Consider the following 17,518-nt stretch of genomic DNA (forward strand, 5'->3'; position numbering starts at 1 on the left):
CTTCCTTCCTCCGCCATTGTGACGTAACCTCTCAGAGCCCTATGGCCTTGTCTTCTAGGAGGTGTTGGTTTCGGGCCGTCCACACCACTCCCCCCCCCCCTCCCCCCTCCCCGGCATGCATCCCCCTCTTTGAAAATATCAGCTGCTCTTCCAACATCTTATCTATTTTCGTGCAGGAATGTTTGTTGACTAGCAAACCTTCCCCTAAAATGCAAAAGTAATTTGTAATCTGAGTAGAAGTTACTTGGAAAATGTAATTAAAGTAAACTATTAATTATCGAAATAAAAACGCAATTTAAAGTCACTAAACTACTCTAAAAGTAGTTAAACTGCAGTAACTTGAGCACAGTAGTTGAACTACGTACCAGTTTGCATAGCACAACGCCACACGCTTTGGAACTAAGAAAAAGGTTGGTTCTTCTGGTTCGCTCCCGTTACAACGCCCATCTGAATATCACAAACACATGATGCACTTGTTGATTATCCGCTCGGGAACAGTGTAACAATTGGCACGTAAAAGAGTTTTAACATAAAACGCAAGCTGCACACAGTTCCTCGCGCGAAAATAAGCACATCCTCCTTCACCCACCACTCGGCTGCAATCTTTAATTTATCAGTTTCCTCCCGCCAGTACTCTCCATTCTTAGGATAATGCTGCAAGGGAAATCCCAGGTACTTGTGGGGCGTCTGTGACCAGTGACCACTGAATATTCTCGAAGAAATCCGGCCGCCCTCATCCACTCGCCTTTCCATAGCCCGTAGCACTTTGACCATGCAGTTAACCGCACATGAGGTGACATCACAGAAACACCTCGTCACCTCAACGGCCCTGTGAGACGCTTTCTGTATTCGAACTAAAAATGGTTATATCGTCGGCGTCTACTCACAAAGGTGTTTACAACTTTATTACTAATATCTTGGAAGCAAAAAGAGGTAAAAAGGCCTTGATTGCAGTAAAGTATTAAGGAACACCTAAAGTCGTATTGTAGTTACTTGATAAAGTTCAATGTGGGCTCCACCAGCAGCAGGCGGGAGATCAAGGCGATACTCCACTTTCGCTCAGGTGCGGCTCAGCATGTCCGCATCAGAAAAAAAATGTCCACATCCTGCAAAAACAAAAGTAATATGCTAAGGTGTGCCTAAGCATACTACTACAAGCCGTGATTTTCTACCTCTTTTCATTTCCAAGACATTACTCGTCAAAGCTGTCACTATCATCATGGGACACCCTGCATGTTAACTGCACTTTCGTGTAATGTAAAACCCCTATGTCTTTACAGTGATGTAGCCGCAGAAAGACTCAAGTGAGCTATCGACTCCAGGCATATAAGTGCGGACACATTCGCTCGGCGCGCGAAGAGGCGGCCGCGGTCGTGCGACTCGAGGCCTCGAAACCGTATGGGCGAATAAGGACAGTTTTCCGGTTCCTGTCATGCTGCGCCGCCTCACGGCGTGTGTTAGAAATAGGAGCGAATCTTCGTGCTCCGTGGCAAGGTGGCGCCGCTCAGGCGCCTCTCTTGCCACCTGCTCTTACGAAGCAGACGGCTGGAGAATGTGCGAGGTTATCGGGAACGTAAGAAACGGTAGAAGCGGCGGGGAGAGCTTTTAGCAGCTGGGGCCCCGCAGACCAAAGCCGATAAGTGTTAGGCTTATCACACATTATGTGCTTACCAGTGGCGTCACGAGGGTCAGCGGCACCCGGGGCGGTAGCCCGCCGCGCCAACCCCCCCCCCCCCCCCCCCCCCCCCCCGCTCTCGTGGCCCGCGACACCCCCCTGAGCGCTGCACCCGGGCAATCCGCCCCCCCCCCCCCCCCCCCGGCCCCTTGTGCCCTTGGGACGCCACTGGTGCTTACTAATCTTTGTTAGCATGATCAAGCTTGTATAAATTTTTACATGCTTCAGTGACCACAGGACTGTTTGTTCTCTTTGTAATCGAGAAAATAAGTATTGAAAATACGTAAACCTGTGTGTTATGCTAGGCGCGCACTAACAGCCATCTCTGCCACTTTTTCCGCACACTGTAACAAAAATCTGCGGAGTTTTTTTATATATATATAAATTTAACGAGGTGTGTTTTGAAGACGTGTTTTTTCAGAGTATGCTTCGCAGCGCGCACGACTGGCGTATAAACACGGCGAATGTCCCAAACCCGACAGCATCGTGGCAACTTTCCAATTTCTTTTAGAGACCCAAAGGCGGATTTTTAAAGCTGCTATCTTATGCGGCATGGATAACGGGTCATTAATATTCGTCGCGCAGCGCGAAAACAAATAAAGCGGCTGTATATGACTATAAAAAAGTGGTTTTAACGTTTCAAGTAGTAAGAGAGCGGGACAATTTTGGAAGGATCAGTGCTATAGCGCGGCCGCGCGACAAATTGAGCTGTAACTCGAGGCTATATACCATCAATCTGGGCGCAGCTGACGTGTCGGGAGAGAACGCCCACCGTTGTTTTCATTCGCGTCAGGAGGCTCGAGAAAGCGAGGGGTTATTACTACGTATGATTTTTCTGTATAGTGGAATTTACATCTGTACGTACACAAACGGGGCCTCGCGATGTAGGTCGTCTCTCGGAAATGAAGCAAAATAAAATCGCGAGGCTAATTCGCGCGGTTAACTCAGCTGACGAGAGCTAATGCCCCAAGAGAGTGAGAAAGAGAAGGGGACAGAAAGAGAGAGAAAGAAGGAGTCGAGATCGCGCGGGGTCGTCAGAACTTTTAGAAAGCCTAGATTTAGGAGAGGGAGCAATTCAAACCACGAAAACCGTTTGCAGTTTAAGGGTGGACTGTGGATGTCCCCCGCGCTGATTGGCTGCAAGTGCAAATGCGTCGCGTTGTCGAGGGACGTCCCCCGCGCTGATTGGCTGCAAGTGCAGATGCGTCGCGTTGTCGAGTGGCGACAAGGAAAGAGGGCGGGTTACACGACCATTCCTCCTTAAAGGGGCCCTGCAATCATATTTAAGCGTCTACCTTTTTTGCGGTTTCCACGTCTCTTGGGGTTGGGGCAAGCCAGCGGGCACGGAGAGAGTAACTAAATATCAGTGCGTCATATTTTAACCGGACGACGCGGAAACCTCCTCCACCGACGAGGGCGACCCGCGGTACCGAAAGCGCGCAAAATGTGACGTCTTTGGTCCTGGGCTTGCCACTGGTCAAAGCCGCTAAGAGCTTTTTTTTTTAGTCGAGATACAAAATATAAGTGTCGTGAACCGTTTCAATTATGTATGAAAGTAGTTTTTGTTCACTATTTTAGGTCAGAAAAGAAACAAATCCAGTTTAGAAAGTACGGAAACGAGAAATGACCCGTCGACATACCCGCCACCAAGCAGCGGAAAAAAACGGCGCATACTAGAAAAGGCTAGTGGGATGAGGCTACGACAAACGAGGAGCGTAGAAAGGTCCCGGATGTACGCGGCGGCGCTGTGGTCGTGTGGTCGTATACCGGCTCAAGAATCCGACCGGTTCCGAGCGTTCCGAAGGCCTTCGGCGCGGGCCCTGCTGGCGATTCGGCCATTTGGCGGTGCGTCAGCGCGAAGTGGCTCTTGTTCTGAACTGATCTTTACCCCGTGTTTGCTGTCGTTTGTGGCCAATGAAATGTTAGGCCGAACTAGTGTTTAGTCGCGCTGCAAACGCAATACGAGCTGCCCTGGCCGTCCGCTTCATACAGCCTATCCAACACGTGCTTTAGTGGCGCCCTCTCGAGCCGTCGACACGGAGTGCGGCAGCCGTGTGCGCTCGATGAGCTCACTACTCCTCCTCTAGTTCAAGGCTACTCAAGGCAGGACCTACGACGTCATGAAGGAGGTTATTTTTTGCTTGTTTTTGTAATTCTAATTTGCCTATAACTTTTAAAATAAAGCGAAATTTGAGAAAAGAAAAGTTGGATTAAGTTACTACGTTCAGTACGCTCATGTTCAGTGCAAATTAAAAACCAGTCAAAAAGTCATTGCAGGGCCCCTTTAAGGAGAGGAACGGTCTTGTAACCTATGCTCCTTTAGAAAGGGAGAAACTTTCATCCCTGAAGCGGGGAGCAAATGGTTCCTCCGTCGCCCGCATCTCATTATGACGGCCCTGAATCGAGAAAAGCGAGCTCAATAAGGCTTAGCGAGGACGCTACGTTTCTTGCACGGGACGAGAGGAGCAGGAAATAAAAGCGTAACACGAGCTTTCCGCGAACTGTGTTTATTTCCGAAGACAGATTCCCCCCGCAGGTGCAGAAACTTGCGTTTCGAAAGTAGTTACTCAGTCTTCTCGTCATCAGCACTGCGATGTTAAACTGAGACAACCGATACCCAGTTACTTCACGCACTTTACGTCTTACCTTTGGTGTTCCTCGAGTCACTATTCCTTCGTCAACAGCACATCACGGAGCAATGGCAAACCAATCCGCGAAACCTAAAGTCGCTCTCAAAACAACAAACTCGAAGCCGCTGTTTATCGCGTAGTGTGAAAGAAGTTTAAATCGCTTGCCACCAGATGGCAGGGTCAAGCAGAGTGATTGCTAGGGAGGCTCAGGTGAGGGTGGGTGCAACTGCTAGATCGGCGATCACGGGACATGGACGCCATTTAATTGCTAAATTTTGCTGGGAGTCTATGGGGCATAGGGTCGTTTTCTTTCCTAACTCAGGTCACAAACGCCCATTAAGGTGCTTGAATAATTTACACAAGGTATAAATGATTACTTTTCCATAGCCACCAGTTTTGTTGCGATAGGTTAAGTATTTTTTAACGCGAAAAATGGTAAATTCCGCCATCTTGGACGTTGCTGCTTGTCTGGCAACTTTGCTTTCTCCGCTCGACGTTTGCAATTCTCGGAGCGAGAAGGAAGCGAGAGAGGCTGCGCCAAGGGAGGCGAGAGGAGGAAAGGCGCATGGAGCAACGGAGTTGCAACAGAGCGGGCGCCTGCTCTCGTGCAGGCAACACTGGCGCATTTCCTTTCTCGAATCCTCTCCCTCAGGCGCCGCCATTAAATTGCAAACGCTCTCCAGGTTTTGAGTTGCGCCCACCCTCACTACAGCCTCCCTAGTGATTGCAAGTAGCTAGGATATGTGGCGCTAGGTAACACCCAATTCATGTTCTACAAAAAAATATTTGTAATTCCACATTCCACCATTGCGCTTTCGGGATCTTAGGGAACCTCTAATATACACCATATAGACACATTACGCATCATGGAGAATAGAGCAGTGTTGTACGGAGTAGCGTTCCAAAGAACGGCGTTCCTGGAACGCGTTCCTTCTAGGAGGAACGAAGGAACGCCGCCGTTCCATTTTGCATCGGTGGAACTGGAACGGGAACTCGTTACATTTTTACTGGAACGGAAAAAGGAACGGCGTTCCTTTTTTTCGCCCTGTGGGGTATATTTTTTTAAAGTTCTGAGAGGGAAACTCTAAAAGTATAAAAATATTATCTTTATGAAGAGCAAAATCTCGTTAACGTCTTGGTTACTTATCTTAGGGTCTATTTTGTATGGTTCTCGTTTAGTAACGGTCGGGTGCAGGAAAGCTAGTGAACAATGTTTCTTTTTTCAGCGCCCGAAACTGCGGTACAAAAAGCAAAACTTTTAGTCAAAGTAAAAGATAAAAAAGAGACGTTTCAAACTCAGCTAATTTCTTTGCTTTCACGAATCCTCATACACCTAGAAATATAAGGCAGACTATAGCCATCACTGCACTTTCACAGAGACGTAGAGTTACAACAAAAGAGCATGCTACCAGACATAGAACGCATCTGTACCCCGAACATTGGTCACTTAAACGATACACAAAAATTTACCTTTAATAATTTTATCCCAGTCCCCCGCCTTCAGACTGAACAACTAATACAACACTCACGAAGAAGGACCTGTAGTTTTCAAGACTGACCTTCTAAAAGTCGTACCCCCTTCTTCAGTTGATCGTTTTGCGGATAGCAACATCGAGAAACAACTGTTTTTAAGTTCGAACAAGGGCAAACATATTCATGTTTGCTCACCGAAAACATGAATACGGTTAAAACTTAGAAGCTAAGATTTTTAAAGGTGGATATATCAACAAATGAAACCCTGCTTCGCTCGCTTTCTTCTCCTGGTGCCCTTCCATTACGGCATTCAAATTCGTACTTTGCCATTTAATGGGATAAAAAAAAAAAAAAAAAAACTTTGCTCTATCTAACTAAATATGGTAATGAGCAAAATACAAATGTAACGTATATGTAACGATACGTTCCATTTTTTTTAACTGTAACGGGAACGAGTTCCTTTTTCACATATGAAACTTGAAACGGGAACGCGTTCCAAAAAGCAGAAGGAAGGAGGAACGAGCTTTCACTCCTTTTATTGAAAAACGTGTACAACACTGGAATAGAGGGGTAGGAGAGTGCATGACGTCAGCCGCGTAGCCTCCACAAGCCATGCTCCCTTGACGCCTTGCCTCTTTCTCATTTTCCTTCTTACTCTCACCACATCACGTAACCATAGCTAGCCTTCGTCTAGCCTTCGATCTGATAAAACCCTACCGGACGGAGCGCGCGCAAGCCTGCAAGGAATCCTCCAACAATCAACCATCCATCGCACGTGACATGTCACGCGCACCAATAGCCAGACAGATCTGCGGTCACGCTGGGCACAAAATCGTTTCAACTTTTTATGACTAGGCTTCACCAATATTGCAACGTGCCCCCTCCTAGTACTTACAACCTCCTTGTTACGCATACTACAAGCATCAGGTGAACATACATTTAGTACATACACATACAAACATCGATACAATGGCACACTAACCCGAACACTTCACCCGAAAAAATAGTCAGAGTGCAGGCGAGCTGGTGTAAGTTGAACATGAGTGTAAACCTGAGACTGGGGCAGAAAAGAGAACACAACAGAAGGTAGACAAAGAGGAGGCAACGTCTCAAACTCAGCTGCAAAATTTATTTCGTACACGCCTTATATACCACTACTCCAACGCCGTCTCTACAAAAAAAAAAAAAAGAAATGACAAGAGGACAATGCAATTTGGGTAAACCTTCTTATATCTCCCTTGACCTCGGCTGTGAAAAACTCACACAAAGGGTCACATTCTAGCATAACCACCGCCACCCGGCGAACCCGGCGAACGTAGGTACCAAGGTCACGTGACCCCCAAGGTCACGTGACCTTGGTATGACCCCCAAGGTCACGTGACCCCTCCCTAGGTCACCTAAAGGTCACGTGAACCCCCAAGGTGACCCCCACGTAACCCCCCCCCCCCCCCAGGTCACCTTAAGGTCACGTGGCCCCCTCCCGAGGCCACGTGACCCCCCCCCCCCCCGAGGTCACGTGACACCCTCCCCCCGAGGTCAGGTGACCCCCGGAGCATATTAAAGAATGAGGGGAGGAGGAGGAGGAGGGGTCTACCCTCCCCTCAGTACCCCTCCCTCCTGCTCCTCAAGAGCTGCGCTCCAATTCGGCGTACAGGGCTTTCACTTTTTCTACCTTCTGTTGTGTTCTCTTTTCTGCCCCAGTTTCAGGTTTACAATCATGTTCAACTACACCCGAGCTCTGCGTTTCCGTCTTTTATACTGGTCGTTTTGAACGTACGGAATTTCTCGATGACTGGCTAAGCAATGAAAAGTATCCCCAGCATGTTGCTTTTTTTCCAGCAATGTCATACCTCTGAGACTATTTTGAATGGCTCAGGGGATGAATCTCTTATTAAAGGTAAACGCTCAATCATGCCGTAATTATTTGAAAGCCAATAAATCAAGCCGCTCCAATGCGGTTCGAAACCATGAGTTTGTTTCCCCGCACGGCACATCGTAGCCTATATTTTTATTGTAGTGTTTGTTTTTCTATTTCTGCTGTTCGCGCACGGCTGCAATTGCCTTCTTCAATTAATCTCTGTAGAGCGGATATGCGCTCAGCTGGAAGTGATGCTTCACGGGCAGAGAAATCGCTTTTCGATCAACTTGAATGCAGTCAAAGCCGCGACTTGCGGCAGGTGTTAACTGTACGGATCTACGCCGTGGCGAGCTCGGAAACTTCTAGCGCTCATTCCAGCGCGCCACTTGGAGGGCACACTCTAAAAAAAAAGGGTGCCATGGGGTACACCCATAGGGGGTGTAAGTGCTTGTCACATATACTACACCCTTTGGGGGAATACAAGTGCGCCCCAAATATGGGAGTACGTGTACACCCGTTGGTGTGGTGCACATGTACACCTTTTTCTACAGAAATCTCACTCGAAGGGAACACGGGTGCACCCCATTCGATGGTGTACGGCTACACCTCTTTCTACAAACGCTTCACTTAAAGGGAACACAGATGCACCCCATTCGATGGTGTACCATTGCACCTCTTCATACACCCGCTTCCCTCAAAGGGAACACAGACGCACCCCACTCAATAGTGTACCATTACTCCCCTTTCTACACCTACTGGTCTCAAAGGGAACATAGGAGCACCCCGTTCAATAGTATACTGTTACACCTCTTTCTACACTCGCTGAATTCGGAGAGAACACAGATGCACCCGGTTCAAAGCTGCATGGTTACACCACTTTATGCACCCGTTTCATAACTTCATAAACCTATTTAAGACATCAAGGAAAACAGCAAAAAATGTATGCGCCCCGGTGATTGCAAAAAGGCAGGTAAGCGGACACACGGTATTGTTTTCAAATCTAATAGAAGTTTATTAGACAGCCTATTCCGTAAATAAGTACCAACTTGCAAGCAATCCGTGATATTTGAAGACGTGCAAAGAAGCTTTTACACAACTGAAAAGATTACTAAGCAAACAAGAACCGGGGGTGAGTCTTAGGTAGTGTCCATTCTGCCAGCAGCCCGTACACTCTAAGAAAGGAGGGGAGTTAGAGGGAGTTAGACGGCGTGACAACACTCACAGCGTGCGCTAGCACCCCTTCGGAAGGAATATTTTCTCTCAAATAGAAAGAGCGAGCAAGGGGAAAGAGAATAGGGTGCTACAAGAGTCCCCTGGGGATTCGAAAGGAAATGGGCAGGGAAGCCTGCCCTCGGGCCAGGCTTCCTTTGCGAAGGGGAAAGTGGATGACTATACTCAGTTTCACCGTCAGTCCGAGCGCAGCGGACGCTAGGAGTAATCCCAGCCAATCCAGTGTGGGGAGAGTGTCATGTGACCTTGAGCTCCCTGTGTCCCTCTGCCCAACCGGCAGGTCACGCGATTTTCTCCCGGAGCTGAATCGGCTGGGATGGCCTGTGGCCAGACATGTACAAATTACTCAAAAAAGGTAGTTAAGTTAAGTTACTGAGTATTGACGCTAAAAGTAATTAGAGTAGAGTAGAAATTACACATTTGTAATAGTAATTGAGTAAACTACTAACTACTGTAAAAAAGTAGCGAGTTACTTTGAAGTTACTTTTTTATATTTTTGTGGTAGAAAAATGAACAGCAGTCTTGATCCGTAAAAAAACCCTGCGAGCCTAAAATAAAAGCATTCCTCTTATGGCTTGCGTTTTCTTCAAAATAGTTTATTATCTCGCAGAAGCAATTCACTTTCTAATTTTTTTTATTGGAGAGCTTTCCCCTTTTCCTCCTAACGACGTCCCCAGTCAAACTAAAAAGATGTTCCGCCGACGCGCTGAAGGGAACGGCAGCGTTGAATTCGTGAAGCATGCTGTGCAGGGTCGGGTAAGCGAGTGTCGGAATCTTAGGTTTCCATGACGAAACTTGTGAGGTTTGCCTCGGCTAGAGAGTATTTTATAACAAATTCTCCTAGATTTTTTTTTTCTTCGCCAAGTTGAGATTGTTATGACTGGCCCCTCTTTAATTCCATGACGCTCGGAGTGTAGGCTGAGCGAGTGCACCTGACCGTCAACGGTTCAAGTCTCGCGCCACGACGATGATATCATCCGGACGTCTCCGCGTCTCGTTGCAATGCTAGAGCTAGGCTACTAATATATATATATATATATATATATATATATATATATATATATATATATATTATATATATATATATATATATATATATATATATATATATATATATATATATATATATATATTGGTTGAGTAGAAGATGAAACGAAGTATACTTCGCCGCTGACGCCGGATCCACAAAAGGATCGCCTAAGGGTGACTCGCAATCTTCGCGGGCAACTACAGTATCCTGACGCGCCTGACAGTAAATCGCTTTGAACAAAGAGGTCTGCCTGGCGTAGAAGGTCGGTGAAGGATTACGTGAACAAGCATCGTCGCTTGTTTAGTTGCAGCTAGAAGCGGGAACGTGCTCCCATGAACGGATTATCTGTGTCTGCGTTTGTGCGCGGGGGAGTCAGGCTTTACAAGGGCGTATGCGCTGACGGCGAGGCAACCATGGGAACAGGCGCCCAGCAGCGGGGTCCTCCCAGTGGCGCCTCCCGTGGAATCCCCCAACCGCTTGAGGCAGAACTCACTAAAGGCAGGAAACATGAAAACAACAACAACCCTTGGAGTGTCCCCGTCTTTCACGGTTACAGCTGGAGGCGCGGCAACTGTGTGCATTACCGGATTACGTCAATACCCGACCAAGCGCTCGGCGCCACCTTGGCCCAAGGTCGCCTGCGATGCAGTTTCTACATTTGCCGAGTATAAGTGCGTGGGAACGGAATGTAAGTGGGCCCCTTGTTTGGGAATGCCACTTCATCTGCCAGCGTTTTATTTATTTCTGCGCTCAAACTTTCGTGGTGAGCAAAATTAGCACAAGATCTCGGAAGTAGTTAGTAGTTTGAGTAGAAGTTACTTGAAAAATGTAGTTAAATAAAACTACTAATTACCCAAATAAAGTTGCAATTGAAAGTTACCAAGTTACTCGGAAAAGTAGTTAAACTACAGTAGTTTGAGTAGAGTTGTTGAACTACGTCCAAGTCTGCCTGTGGCGTCCACTGCGCTTAGACTGAAGGTGGAACGGAGTATAACCTTGTGAAAGTTAAATCCGACCCTGGAGTTTATGCTTTTACTTTACTTCTTTTTTTCTTTTTTGCTTCATAGATTCTTTGAAATTGTTGACGTCCCCTTTTTCTTCGTTTTGTTTCTTACGTTTTCTTATCTACTTTCAAGTTCGAGAAGTTACCTGACTGTTTCATGGAGGGTGCTGGCGGGCAGGTCGACATAGAGTTCCTGTATAGCTACCTACGGTAGCAGAGTTGCGCATTCAGCCTCGGCGAGTCGCCGTAGCGCCGGCTTTCCCGCACGCCCTAGATGCTTTGCTCCTCACGTGACTAAATTTGGCGAATAGCGGTGCCGCGCGCGCCGCCGCGCGTGGAAAACAGGAGAGGATGAAAAGGAGGCGGAAAGCAGGGGAACATACGCCGGGGCGCGAGAAACGTCGGCGGAGCGGCCGTAAAGGTGGCTTTTTTGCACGCCACCGGATGCTTTTCTCCTCACGTGATGGATCTCGGCGAATAGCGGCGTGGCGGCGCGGGGAAAACAAATGCGCAACTCTGGCTCCCGTAGGGAGCCTATACAGGAACTCTAGGTCGACAGACTGACACACCATGCCGTGGCTTACATTTTGCGAGTTCGAGTTTTTACAAGCTTACGATTGAGTATGTAACCTTCAAAGGAGGTTTAGATCGGTTTTGTTTACGCTTCTGATACAAATGTTTTTGTCGCAGGTCTGATCCGATAAGATAGAGGGCACAAACCAATGTGAGACAATCTGGGTAGCTAAAACGAAAATAAAAATATCTCGCCATTAATTTGTTTAGCGGTGGGAGACGCTGAAAGGTGCAGCCCGGTGACAACCAATTAAGTCAGCTCCACGCGCTGGCGACCGAAAAGCTTTTAACGTAGGAAATATATAGCAAAAAAATAAAATCGCGGAGAAAACGTGGAGACAATATTTATTCTAGATTTGAAGTTCCGCGGGCACAACGTCTTTGCGAACTCTCAAAGCTCAACCAATATTAATTTATGCCGCGTTTCATATATCGTACAAATAAATTGCGAAATAGAAATCCCGCGAACGTACTCATTCGAGGCACAGCTTTCCACAAAGTTTTTGTTACACAGCGCCCTAACTCGCTCAACCGAAGTTACTAGTGCTGGGGAGTCAGGACATCGTCGGAATTTTTCACTTGGTATGATAACCTTTCTGTTCGCGTTAGGATATTTGAGAGTAAAAATTTCCGGGAGCCATCTTTTTTTTTCCATTTTGTCAGTTTTAGAAGTTTCTTGACTGCTTCATATACGGCTCTGGCGCACTGCCTCATGGGCCGAGACGCCATTCCGTAAATTACATTGTGTGTGTTCCAGTTTCGACAAGCTTACGGCCCTGCCGTAAACTGCGAGCGGAGTTTATGTCGTTTTCGTTTATTATGTCCCTGTTGTACGAGAGATCCGACCAAATAGAGGTAACAATACAACGTGAGACGGGTTGGGTGGTGGATCGAAAACAAGAACATTTAAAGGGGCGATGCAATGATTTTAATGCTGAAGGAATTTGTAGCTCGTAATTTTTGTATCGTTTATCTAAAAAAAAAAAAAAAATCACGTCTATTTTTTTTTTTTTTTTGTAAATATCGCAATTTCATTTCGAAAGTGCAAAGCAAAAATCAGTAATATCTCGGGTCTTTAAACCACGCGCGGCGGCAGGTGTGACGAATATCTGGGTACATCTGGGTGAGTTTTCGTGACGCCATCTGCATGAGGCGCACAAAACCATTCCCTATGACGCTGTGGTGAAAGAATGCGAGCTCACACACACACGTTCAGACACAAAAGGGAAGATGAAAGGGGGCTCGACCTTAAAAATACTATTTACAGAACCCAGACAAACAGGTTAAACCTGTGCGCCTGTTTTTATGCGAATGACTTTGGTGTAGATACCTGTGTCTATTTCGGCTTTCAAGTAGAACAGGGTGACGCCATTCTACGCGGATACGAATGAGTGCAAAAGGCTCACCTTGAAAAATCAGTTTGTTGCAGGAACAGTGTCGTGTATGAAATATGTCTAGCTTGTGGGTCTACGTATGTAAATCAAACATAAAGACGCATTAACGACGGATTAAATGAGCATAAAAGGAATGTCAAGGCCAATACAACGACCTCTGAAATAGCTAAACGTGTTCACAAGCAACTCTAAAGTTGTGGTTTGGGCCATTTTTAGGGTGTAAAGTGTCCAAATTGCAAAACATTACTTTTTTTTCTGCATGGTTGTGTTTTCTTTATTTTTTGCTTCACGATTCCGGGGTCTGTTAGGGCTTGTCTCTCTAAGTTTTCGATGAGTCACGGCTAGGAAAAAGGCTTACAACGTGGGGGCGCGGCATGCAGCACAGGGAAAGTGCTCCTCGACGATAGAAGGTGGCCTGCAGGCGAGCATTCCCCAAGAGAAACAAAGGGCCCGAGCCCCGCAAGTTCAGTTTTCCCAGCTTCTCTGGCGTTCATGTCCGCCCACCGTCTTTTCTGCGTCCCGTTCAATATTATAACGTTAACAGAACGCCCTTCCTCAACGAGTCGGGGAGCAGGCTGCTTATGAATAATCCCTAAGTCACATTGAACTAGGAACCCATCACTAAGTTTGGCCTTGACAACGGGTAACCTCTTTACTGTGGTGTTGCAACCAAGATAAGAAATATGATCATTTTTAATTATTAAAAATTGCAATGGTTTCAACAGTTGTGGGCGCATTCCACAGTGGACCATTTTATAAAATCGCCGGTGCAAGAGATAAATATGTAAGTACGTGTTCAAGCGAGCGCGGGCACTCCCTCGATTATAAAAGCTAGATCCCATTGGCTCTATTGAGCTGCAGTTACCCCCAAGATCCCTTTGTGCTTATTGTTGGCTATCTTTGGCCCCCGAGGTCGTTCTGGGACGCTTCTTTCTTCTCCTTTCTAATGAGAGTATTGTTTCGTCCTGAAAATCCCCGAACCTCGCTTTCGGTCAGGTTGCACCAGTTATTTCTAGAATGGTAGATTTGTGCACAGATAACATTTGCCTGAATTGCTCAAACTCTCAAGCGATGTTGCTTTTGTGCCATAAAACACCAATCTACTACAACTGCCCAAGCGATAGCATCTTCCCGAAGCAAAAAAAAAAAAGTTTTGCATGTCATATTTACTGGGATTTGCTGTCTCGCGTAAAAAAAATGTCGGCACAGAATACAGTTTATTCGGACTTCTGCCATAAAAGACTTCAAGCTTCATGGGAGCGCATGCAAATGTGCTCCCTGTACGTCGTTCCGCTTTGCGTACGCACCAGCGCAGAGAAAACAAAATCCTGACGAAAGTTGAAGACTGTCCTGTTTAGTGAGGACACCCCTTGATTCAGATAAGATATTTTGAGGTCATATGTGTTTACAACCACGACATAATGACAGTGTGGGCAAATAATAATGCGGGTATTTTCCCAAGTGGTTTATATTAGAACTACACCGATGGGGACAACAAATATGGCGCAGCGCTCGGCTGACATACCCGACCGCTGAGTGAGCGTTCGGCTCAGACTTGTATTCTCCCGTCGCCTGGGGGGAACGCGCAAGGGGCCCTCCAGCCTGTATGAACAATGCAGCATGCACGGTGGATCTGTCCAGCACCTGCTCAGCATAAAGGCCGAAGTGGGTCAAGCTCGCATTTTTTGACAACTGCTTTCGGGAGAGATGCAGCCTGTAGCGGCCGATCAACGTCACTCCGTCCATCATGGGCACTGTTTGTGGGCAATATATTGATTATTATTTCATTTAAGGTACTGGGGCCGTCCCATACTTTCTTTTTGCCACTCAAAGGACCCCATAAACAACCATGTTAAAATACCAATAAAATCATCTAATTTTGGGCTACTTGTGAGTTTCAAACACTGTCTCTACTACTTTAGCTTCGGCTATTATTTCTGGTGGTATAAGCTGTCATAAGAGATGGGAAATATCAGAATATTTACACGGCGTTCATTATAAGAAACAAGGATTCCTATGTGTCCGCTGATAGGAGACAATTTGGAGGACGTAATGTTTTCTGCGTACTTTACGTCATTATTTTTAGAAAATTTCGCTTTAGTGCGATGACCGGCTATTCAGATGCTTGTTTTACAGCAATCTAGGAATCCCACCCACGCATTCATCGAAAATTTGAAACACATGCTCCAAAAACAAAACAAAAACAACACCGTGATTAGGTTGCGGGCATCTTCTAGCTCCGATTCCCACAGACCCTGTTCCCGGATGAATATGACACTTCAATACTTCGCTCTCGGCAAAAGGGTTTATTCACTCACTCATTGCCTTGGGGGGTTTCGGGATCGGGGGACGGTCAACAGCGAGGCCGGGGGAGAGTCCGCTGCCACAGCAGCTTCTCCGAGTCCCAGCGGTGGTCATCCACACCGCGTCATGGGGACATCGTCGCCCAGGGTCGCTGTCCGGTCCGTTTTTCGAGTCCGCCACTCGACGTAGTGCCCGCACTCCCCCGCGCCAGCGCCCAGCGCCGTCCGAGCTCGCCTCCATGACCGGTCCCTTGTGAAGTCGGCAGCCCAAGCCCAAGCTCTCTTCCTTTGTCTTCGTTCCCCTCTTAAGACCTTCCCAAGTCCTTGTCCCGCCGACCGTCCAATCGGGAACTTTGCTGCGAGCCGACCCTCCGACGTCAGCGCTGGGTGAGGGGGCGCTTGCCCCGTACCTCCCGGAGAGCTCGGACATTCCGCGACAGGCCGGCGACTGGAAACGGGAAGGTCACAGGGAACGAAGGAGCGCCCGACAATACGGCGGCGGGGACCGGCAAGGTCACGGAGCGCGGGGGAGCCAGGGAGAGGGTCCCCACACCTCCCCTCCCTCAAGGCTCGGACCCCGGGGGGCCTGAGGTTGCGTGGTCCCCAGGACCCTTGGCAGGGAACTCGTTCAGCTGAGTGTCGCCGATGACGACGAGCACCCTCGATGATGATGATGATGGCATCAAACCAAGCAGGTCAGCGGTGATCGTCCATTCACTGGGAAGCTCGTCACCGACGGAGCACGGTCCACGAACTGGTCCGGAGCACCACAGCTCACAACACGGACGGGCACTCAGGCACACACAACACGCCGGCTCTTAAAGTTCGCTTCCGTCCCTAATGTAGCAGACAGCGAATCGCGCAAAAACGAATACCGGCACCCTATATCAGACAGCGAGACGAAACCAAAATCTTTCGATCGTTGGACATGCCACGAAATAAAAACGAAACTCTTCATTTCAATACTAGCAGGCAGGCAATCATCAAGAACATCACGCTGCGCGTTCATGAGGTACTTAAGTGGAAAACCATTCCTTAACCAAAAAGTATGAGCACTCAATGCATACTTAAATCGTACATACGCCCACTATACAACATTTGCTCCTATCAAACTCAACCGCATCTTTTAAAACAGAAAACAATCTACCAGAGCGTCACAACCGCACACTTCTGACAACAATGTTAATCTCTAACACAATCTCGAGAAACGCATAGAGCTTCAAAAACGAACAACAACCTCCCGTAAAACAGAAACGGCCACAAATCCTGCCCCGTTCGCGAGGTGCGACTCGAAATATCTACGGAAAATGAACACGCAGTCAACAGTAGCAATTAACCAAGACAGACACCCATGCACTCGGCGTTCACGCTATCCGAGCTACAAACACGCTACAGCCAAGCTACGCAGCACGCCTTCATCAGAAGGGGTAATCACCTTACTGAGAGGCCGTTGTTCCGTGGTACCGGCCACTTACACCAGTACAAAGGGAACAGTACCTGGATCGTGCGAACAGCAGATCTCATTGGACAGCCTATTTACAAAGCTATGTCCGTAACGTCTGGGCATGTACCAGACGTTACCGCTTCACCGCTCGGAGGTGACCACCCAACAGGAGCGACGAGCGCGTAACGGCGGTCCGCACCGAACCCCGCACGGGCTCGATAACCGCGACAAGCGCATCGACGCACGTTAGAGTTCTCCCTCGGCCAAACCCCGACACCGCATAACTAAAAAGTCTTCCAGCTGATGTCAAGGCCGGCCGGGATCGAGCAATAAAGGTATGCCGTCAACGCGTCTCGCGACTCTTCGACGTTCTCGAATCGAGCAACGTGTCCACATACAAACGCAGTAGGTTACGCACAAAGCTCGCCCCCAGCCAAGTCAACACGCCGCATGACTGAAAAGTCTTCTTGCGACTGTGAGGGCAGGCAGGGTCCGAACCAATGTAAGTACCCCACACGCGCACCTTTCAACTTCCACACAACGAGCGCGATACCGAAATGCCAAATAATCTAACCGGCCGGTCTTGGAAATGGACGAGCAAATAAACTATATTTGCTCTGCATAAACAGTTTCCGCAGCGTCGAAGTGTCTACAGCATTTACCGCCGCATTCCAACACCCGCTACCCATTCATGCAAAGGCTGCAGTTAGTACAGCGACGGGCTGACCCAACGCACAACAGTTATAGGCCGCCGACGGCCATGCCGCTGCCATAATTTCTAGGCTTCCCGGGCACGTATACCCGCCGACGTGAACCGTACGTTTTCCCGGGCCAACCGCGCGTCTGTACAGGATAAAACTATGAACAACTCGTCACATCATCGCAAGACCGCCACTCCCCTCGTG

The sequence above is a fragment of the Ixodes scapularis genome, unplaced genomic scaffold (genome assembly GCF_016920785.2).
Source record: "Ixodes scapularis isolate PalLabHiFi unplaced genomic scaffold, ASM1692078v2 PGA_scaffold1__304_contigs__length_218370807, whole genome shotgun sequence".
Taxonomy (NCBI): domain Eukaryota; kingdom Metazoa; phylum Arthropoda; class Arachnida; order Ixodida; family Ixodidae; genus Ixodes; species Ixodes scapularis.